Consider the following 9,354-nt stretch of genomic DNA (forward strand, 5'->3'; position numbering starts at 1 on the left):
AAGACTTGAGGATAAAGTCCTTCACTGTTTTGCTCTGCTGAATATCTACTAGCACTGTATAGGTTGGTAGAGTTCCAGACTGATGTTTACATGAAGTTGTGTTTATATGACATTTAGGAACCATTGGCATGTATCTCTTTGAAGTTTGTTGTAAGCAGCATAAATCAAATCAAATTTTATTAAGTTATGGCAGCTTTCTACTTCTGGGACATTTTAAAAGCCCCACTTGCCTGTCTCAATATAGAACCTCTGGAAATCAGAGGGTGGTGAGTAGAATTACTTACATATTAGGGTATTGTTTCAACTCTATTTAATCTCATCCTCAACCCCACTTCATATCAATGATTTGTCTTGTCATATCTTCTTAGAATGTTTTCAAGTACATTAATCTTTTGAAAAAAATTAGTTTCTGCTGATATAGTGTTTAATAACCTCTCTTAACCTTTGTCCCATTGTGATAAATCTTATGTCTTTCTTTAATGTTACTTGAAATTTTAAAATAAAATTTTGTGACAGACAATAATAGCCAAATGTTCTTGTACTTGTTAACATTTCTCAGTCTCCTCTGCATTTAGGTTGGAGCCTTGTAAATATTCCAGACATATATATATATATAGTTTCTGGGCCAGGGCAGTTAAGGACCAAGTGTCTCTACCATCTCTTTCTCTCTTTTATCTATGTAACTGGAAGTGCAGAAATGTAAGATGGTGGAGTTGCAACATTGAGGAGCCTGGACCCCTGAGTTACTGCTTGGCTAGCTATTTTCACATGAGTGAAATATAAACCACTGTAGTTAAGCTGCTGAGATTTCAGGATTTATTTGTTATTGAGGCATAACTGAGAATTACTTAAATAATGAATGCAATATGAATCAGAGACATGGGATAAAAGGCCACCTCACGTGCCTATTTTACAACCACTGAATGGGGTTTTGATTTAAATTAGTGAGTTTCTGAGAGGCATTTGAGGAGTACTTCCAAAGAATGAAGTATTTTCTGCCTGTGATGAAGATTTAAATTGCCTAAGGAATCCTTTCTCCACTAATTTTTTTTAATATATTGTGGTTCTATAATATTGATACCAAAAACTTCTGTTATTAAAAAGTAATTTTAACTATTGTTTAAATAATTAAAGTTATTTTTTCCAAAGATTTGCTTTTCATATATTTTTTTCTGATTATAAAATGAACATATGCTCACTGTGGGAGAAAAATTTTAATAAATACACAAACTAAATAGAAAAATGCCCTGAATCCCTCATAATCTTAAATACCAAGATTTAAATATTAATATTGTTGGGTAATATTTCCTTTCAGTCTTGTTACTTTATGTAAGTACATTCTTATTTTGAAGATTTGCAAGTATTATATTGTTTCTTCTTGGTTTTACATTTAATTATAACACAAGCTCAAGTTCTGCTCCACATTATTTAAATACTTGTAAATTTTGTTTTAGGTTTTTTGTTTGTTTTTTGCATTTTAACTAGGGCTTCCTTGAAATAGATTAGCTTTTGGTTTAGACAGTAACTTTGTGCAAATTTTCTTTTTTTTTTAATTAACATATAATGTATTATTTGTTTCATGGGTACAGGTGTGTGATTTATCAGTCTTACACAATTCACAGTCCTCACCATAGCACATACCCTCCCTAAAGTCCATCACCCAGTCACCCATTCCCTCCCACCCCCCTCCACTCCAGCAACCCTCAGTTTATTTCCTGAGATTAAGAGTCTTTTATGATTTGTCTCCCTCTCTGGTTTCATCTTGTTTCATTTTTCCCTCCCTTTCCCTATGATCCTCTGTGTTGTTTCTCAAATTCCTCATATCAGTGAGATCAAATGATACTTGTCTTTCTCTGATTGACTTATTTTGCTTAGCATAATACCCTCTAGATCCATCCATGTCATTGCAAATGGCAAGAGTTCATTCTTTTTGATGGCTGCATAATATTCCATCACACACACACACACACACACACACACACACACACACACACACCCCACATCTTCTTTATCCATTCATCTGTTGATGGACATCTAGGCTCTTTCCATAGTTTGGCTATTGTTGACATTGCTGCTATAAACATTGGGGTGCATGTGCCCCTTTGGATCATTACATTTGTATCTTTGGGGTCAATACCCAGTAGTGCAATTGCTGGGTCATAGGGTAGCTCTATTGTCAACTTTTTGAGGAACCTCCATACTGTTTTCCAGAGTGGCTGCACCAGCTTGCAGTCCCACCAACAGTGTAGGAGGGTTCCCCTTTCTCCGTGTGTGAATTTTCAATCTGTTTATTTGTTGGATTGGTCCTGATAAGCCACATTGAATTTGTGAGAACAAATGTATGGAATTAAGACTGTGTGTGTGTGTGTGTGTGCGTGTGTGTGTACACACGCACACACACACTCATACACCAAAGGGATTGATTTGTTTGAAAATTCTAGCTACATCTACTTTTAAAAAGTTGACTTTTATTTTAGAAACAGTAACTTGAAGAACAGTATGGGGTTATTATCTCAACTGAAGAAGCACTTACTGAGCACCAACTTACCAAAGTACTGTAAATTGCTATAGATCAGAAGATGATCATTCCTGCCCTAAGAGAGCATGTGCTCTAAATGAATTCTTAAATAAATGGGTTCTTGGCTGCCTGTCTGTTGAACTTGAGGAAGTACTAGGCATTAACACCACTTAGGTAAATTACACAAGATGCACTTGTCTGAGTGATACAAAATGAAGTTAGTACAGTTAGACTACTCAGCAGAGATTCACAACATTTGCCAAAGAAGGCACAAATCTTGTCCCGTGACAGAAAGCACCAGTGAGCATGCAACTGCAGATGGTAATGTTTGATTGTGTGAGGATCCACTGTACTGTCTGGGAGCATTACTCTCCCCTTTGTGTGACAACCTAATTTATAATGTTGAATTAGGCTACAGACCATCTCATCTGGACAAGGTCAGCTTCATGGCTGTGTGACCAGTGGAGCTGCACGGCACCTATACTCCAAAGGGGACTCTGTACTTGGAGTTTAATGCTCGGTTATTACCATCCCCAAATTCTTAATAATTTATCTTTGAATTTGTGTTGTATAAGTAAAGTCTGATAGCAGAATGGAACTTGCACTGGGGGCTTGGAGCTTTGACCTCCCTTCCTTGCCTGCATCACCATAATGGGTTCTCAGCTACTTGCTTCTCTGTCCCATTCAGCAATTACTATTGCCCATCACTCCTAGTGGGATCCTGGGCATGGGAAAGGTCAGTTTGGGGCACTTGTGTTCCACTCAGTCCTAGGCAGGGACCAAGCACCAGTGACACCCCACAAGTATCTTTTTGTTCAAGGGAGAATAACATTAAGTAGCAAAATAATAACAACAAAGAACCACCATGACAGGTCAATTGAGAGAATGCAGAAGGAGGGAAAAAGTTTTTATCCCTCCTTCCATCCCAGGCTAAAAAGATCTGATCCCAAATACTTGCCTGAATTCTATGAAGTAGAACCAGAACAAGGACCAGTAAAATTATCCACATGTCTCTGAAGGTCATCCAAACAGGCCCTTGGTCTAGCTCTTCGGTATTATCTAAGGGCATTAACAGGCCCTTAGTGTAGGATCTATTTGGCATTATCTAAAATTATTTGGTATGAAAAAATCTGTATTCATGTCTTTACTATTCTCTGTTGATCTGAAATTAAGATAATATTTCATAAGGACTGTAACATTTCAGTTTTGTCAGCAATCTTTATGACCATAGATGCGTAAGGAAAAAAACCCAACATATTTAAGCTAAAAAAATAGGGAAAATTAGGTATGAATTGTCATGAAGAAGTGACTTATGAGCCATACGCTTATTTTAAAACCAAATATGCTGTTTATTCATTTATTTATTCATTTATTGAGTACCAACCAGATTATAGAATATAGCTAGAATCTGGAGATAGGATGGCAAGCAAAAATGATGTGGCTCCTGACTTCATAGAGCTCACAGACTAATGCTCAAGAATGGCATTCATAAAATAACTGCATGATTGAATGTGCAATTACAAACTGAGATAAATGCTCTGAAAGAAAGAAACAGCCTATAGGAGCAGATAAGAAAAGAACCTAACCTAGCTTTGGAAGTTAAGGAACACTTTTCTATAAAGGTTGAGGAAAACTGAAGAATCAGTAGGTAACTGGGTGAACAGGGCTGGGGAGGGGAAGACATTTGCAAAGGCACTAAAGTAGGGTGGGAATGAGGGGAGCATGACCTGTTTGAAGAATTACAATGTCAGTTGGCAGAGCTTAATTAGTGAGGGAGAGGAGAGTTGTGTGAAGTGAGCCTGAAGGAATAGACAGGGACCAGACCATGCTGAGGCTGGTAGACCATGCTAAAGACTTCGATCTGCAGCCTAGGAACAAAGAGAAAACATTGAAGGTGTTTAGGAATGAGGTTGGTAGAATTAGGGTTTGTGCAAGATCAGATTTATGATTTGTTAAAGGTGACTTTGCCTGCAATAGGGAAAAATATTTTGGAAGGAGTCTTAGGTGAATGCAGAAAGTCCTCTTAGAAGGCTTGTGCCATAGTTCAGGTAACAGGCAGCCTGGACTAGTGGGTGATAGCAGACACAGAGAGTCATATGGATTCAAGAGACATTTAGAGAACAAATCAATGATGAATTGAATATAGGAGGTATCAAAGACAATTTCAAGTTTTGTTGGCTTGCATATTTTGATTGTGAGTCTATTCATTGAGATAGGAAACAAAAAAAAAATCAGGTTCAGATATAAATATCATGAGATTGATTGAGATGCCCCAGGCATTCAAGTGTAAGTGTTGAGGAGATATTTGTACATATGAGTGAGCTTTTACAGTATTGGGCTTATAAATGGGTAATTGAAACCTGGTAGATGATTATGTTCCTGCAAGGAGGACAGAAAGAGAGCTGTATCTTGAAAACAAGGGAAAGAAAGTGTTTCAAGAATGAAGGAACTGATTCAAGATATTGAATGTAGCCTAACAGACGAAATAAGAAGAGCACTGAGGGGCGCCTGGGTGGCTCAGTTGGTTGGGCGACTGCCTTCGGCTCGGGTCATGATCCTGGAGTCCCTGGATCGAGTCCCGCATCGGGCTCCCTGCTCGGCGGGGAGTCTGCTTCTCCCTCTGACCCTCCCCCCTCTCATGTGCTCTCTCTCATTCTCTCTCTCTCAAATAAATAAATAAAATCTTTAAAAAAAAAAGAAGAGCACTGAAACATCACAGTCTTGACTTTAGCAAGAGCTTCTTGCACAGAGTGATGGAAAAAAATTGGAAAAGTTGGAAGTATGAAAATGAAGATCACTTGAAGCATCTCTGAATATGTGTGACCATTACAGAGAGAAGAAAGAAGACAATAGCTGGAGGGGGATGAGCATGGTAGAGTTTTAAACTGAAGCAGCTTAGTTTGATGAAGCAAATGGGGAGGTTTTGATACTATCACTGAGAAACAAAAATATATCTGTTTATAATTTATGCATAGGGCCCATTGGTTTCCTTTGCAAATGTACCTTTCCTTCAAACTTTAGATTGTGACTTGAGATCTTTCCCCTAGTAAGCATTCTTTTAATACTAACTCCACGACACTTGTAATTGCATACCTTCTCTCTGGAGATCCAAGGTGAACAATGCACAAAGTTTCATTTACAAATAAGCAAAATGTGAATATTGCCAAATTGTTTTCATAACAATGCTGTCTGATGTAATTCCCAAAGGTCACATTGCTGAGTTTGAAGAAAAATTGGCTTTAAGCTTTTTATGATTGCATGTATTCTTTCTCCCAAATGACATGTTTTTGGAGTAGGTCACAATGGATGAGTAAGATTTAGAATAGAATAGAGTTGGCAGAACGTTTTTTTACATGTGTTCTGTAGTTAAAATCATAAATAGCAGTGTTTTTTCCAATTATGTTGGTAAAGAGGCAATTATAAATAGTGAGGAAAGCCATGGATCAGCTTTCAATTTCCATGTGCCTATTTTGCGTTTTATCTGTGAATGCCACACGCACCTTTGTACTTTCTTCTCTTTTTATTATAATTGATGAGTCTGGGTTTATAATTGTGAACACATTTTGGTGAACTTTCTCATTCCTTGGACCCCATTACACAATGATATTTTTCTCTCTTTTTCCCCTCGCTGCACCTTCTCTGCAGGTGCTCCAAGTTTAACTGGGATGATTCAAAATTTTTTTTCTTTCTTTTTGTTTTCAAACTTTTGTTGGTATCAGTTCACTTCTTAGATTTATGTAAATGCCTCTCAAGTTCATATTTTACCTCAGATTATATTCACTTACTTAACTGTGTATTTCCCAGTGTCCTTATCCATCCTCCTCCCTCAGACCAGTTACCAATTGCCTGTCTTGGGTTTTTCTTTTCCCCCCTGTGAGATCACTTTCCCAATTATTATTATTATTTAATTTTTAATAAGATTTTATTTATTTGTGAGAGAGAGAGAGCACAAGCAGGGGAAGCAGCAGGCAGAGGGAGCAGCAGACTCCCCACTGAGCAAGAAGCCCAACGTGGGACTCGATCCCAGGACCCTGGGATCATGACCTGAGCCGAAGGCAGACGCTTAACCGACTGAGCCACCCAGGCGTCCCCACTTTCCCAATTATTTGGGCTCAAACAAGGTCAGCCTTCATTCCTTTTCCTTTGCCACCAATCCAATGAGTTGTAAAGTTCCTAATCAACTCCTTTTAAAGAAACTAATTCAAGTACGTGGCATCACATCAATAGAGAACAACTTCTCAGAAGCAATAGTTTTCTGCTTCTCCCTTTCCCACCTGCACTTCCATTCTCAGAGGAAATACACTTTAACTGTATTTTGTTCTCCTGGTGGTCACTTCAAAAATTGTAGGTAATGTACTAATACTTGAATTTATTTATTGATCTAGCAACTTCATGTCTACTGACTCCCAATATAAAAGATGAATCCTTTGATTCTTTACCCTTCCTCTTCTGATGTTCTGATATTTATATTTGTAACTTTAATTCTTTTATTTTTGTTTCTTTAACCTATCTAAGCATGTTTTTTGTCCTTTAACTCTTTACATTATTTCTTGATCTCCTCTTTGTAAAATGAGAATATCCCTTCCCTCTGTCTTTATTATAGTCTTCAGTTACTTTTGATCTGCAACCACTTCCAAGTTTTCTGTGTTTGATTATCTCTAAAAGTTTATAATCAATAAATACTGCCTACATTATTAGAACCTTAATATATATATATATATATATCCAGAGGTTGGCTCCCATTGCATTTCTTTCTCCCTAGATTCAATGTCATTATCCCCAGGCCCTGGAAAACCATGTGCTTTGTTTTCAGGTCTTTTGAATTCTGGTTTTTTTTGTTTGTTTGTTAAGGAGAAATAATCATTAAGTTAGAAAGTATTTCCTCTGTTTTTTTTTTTTTCTCTGAAAGAGATTATAGAGAACTGATAAAATTTCTTCCTTAAATATTTATTAGAATTTACCAGTGAGCCCATCTCGGCCTGGTGTTTTCTGTTTTGGGAAGTTATTAATTATTGATTCAATTTCTTTGATAGATACAGGCCTATTAAGATTGTTTATTTCTTCTTGTCTGAGTTTTGGCAAATTATGCCCTTCAAAGAATTGGCCCATTTCACCTAGGTTATCAAATTTGTGGACATAGAGTTGTTCATACTATCCCTTTATTATTCTTTTAATGTTCGTATGATATATAGTGATGTCCCCTCATTCATTTCTGATATTAGTAATTTGTGTCCTCTCTTTTTTTCTTAGCCTGGTGTCAGGTTTGTCAATTAATTGATCTTTTCAAAGAACCAACTTTTGCTTTTATTGATTTTTCTCTCTTGATTTCCTGTTTTCAATTTTATTTACTTCTGCTCTAATTCTTATTTCTTTTCTTCTTTTTACTTTGGATTTAATTTGCTCTTGTAATTATTTTTAAGGTGGAAGCTTGGATTATTGAGCTTAGAAGGTTCTTCTATTCTCATATATGCATTGAATGCTATAAATTTCTAGGTACTGCTTTTGCTGCATTCTATAAATATTAAATTGTGTTTTCATTTTCATTTAGCTCAAAATATTTAAATTTTTTTTGAGATTTCTCCTTTGATTCATGTGTTATTTAGAACTATGTTGTTTAATCTTTATGCATTTTGAGGGAATCAGGCAGCCCCTTGCGCTTCTCCTCAAGAACAGTCCCTTGATGAGCCGCTCTGACCCTCTACGATATTGCTCTTACGCCCAGAGTGGCCGCCGATCTGAGCCACATCGAGACCAGGGCAACCGTGAAAGGCTACCTCGGACCTGAGCAGCTGCTGGATTGCCTGAAAGGCTGTGATGTGGTGGTTATTCCAGCAGGAGTCCCGAGAAAACCAGGCATGACCCGGGATGACCTGTTTAACACGAATGCCTCCATTGTGGCCACCTTGTCTGCTGCCTGCGCCCAGCACTGCCCCGAGGCCATGATCTGCATCATTTCCAATCCGGTGAACTCCACCATCCCAATCGCAACGGAAGTTTTCAAGAAACACGGAGTCTACAACCCCAATAAAATCTTCGGGGTGATGACCCTGGACGTTGTCAGAGCCAACACTTTCATTGCGGAACTCAAGGGTTTGGATCCCGCTTGAGTCAATGTTCATGTCATTGGCGGCCATGCTGGGAAGACCATCATCCCCCTGATCTCGCAGTGCACTCCCAAGGTGGACCTTCCCCAGGCCCAGCTAACAGCCATCACTGGGCAGATCCAGGAGGCCAGCACAGAGGTGGTGAAGGCCAAAGCTGGAGCAGGCTCGGCCACCCTGTCCATGGCATACGCCGGAGCCCAGTTTGTCTTCTCCCTTGTGGATGTGATGAACGGAAAGGAAGGAGTTGTGGAGTGTTCCTTCGTTAAGTCCCAAGAAGCAGACTGTGCCTATTTCTCTACCCCGTTACTGCTGGGGGAAAAGGGCATTGAGAAGAATCTAGGCATCGGCAAGATCTCCCCTTTCGGAGAGAAGATGATAGCGGAAGCCATCCCCGAGCTGAAGGCCTCCATCAAGAAGGGAGAGGAGTTCATGAAAAACATGAAATGAGAGGGGCAGCCAGCGAGCAGTCCGTTTCCCTAACTTATAAAGGCATCATGTCCCTGTAAAGCCATCTCCGGCCCCCCGCGTTTGAGTTGAGTTAACCACGAGGGTCATGTTAGCGTCGCCATCCCGCGCAAATCGCCGGTCTGTCTGGGGTGCATCAATAAAAGCAGGCTTTGATTTTCTTTAAAAAAAAAAAATTCTAGTTTAATTCCATTGTTTTCTAAGAGCAGGCATTATATGATTTTTATTCTTCTAAATTAGTTAAGGTATATTTCTTTTTTTTTTTTT

At 38.5% G+C, this 9,354-nt stretch overlaps 1 pseudogene; it reads left to right on the top strand.

Moving 5' to 3' along the window:
• The first annotated feature begins 8,126 nt into the window (after positions 1 to 8,126).
• LOC102729001 (malate dehydrogenase, mitochondrial pseudogene) lies at positions 8,127 to 9,236 on the top strand (annotated as a pseudogene).
• Positions 9,237 to 9,354: the final 118 nt, after the last annotated feature.

The sequence above is a fragment of the Leptonychotes weddellii genome, chromosome 1 (assembly GCF_054177405.1).
Source record: "Leptonychotes weddellii isolate Sample4059 chromosome 1, ASM5417740v2, whole genome shotgun sequence".
NCBI lineage: Eukaryota > Metazoa > Chordata > Mammalia > Carnivora > Phocidae > Leptonychotes > Leptonychotes weddellii.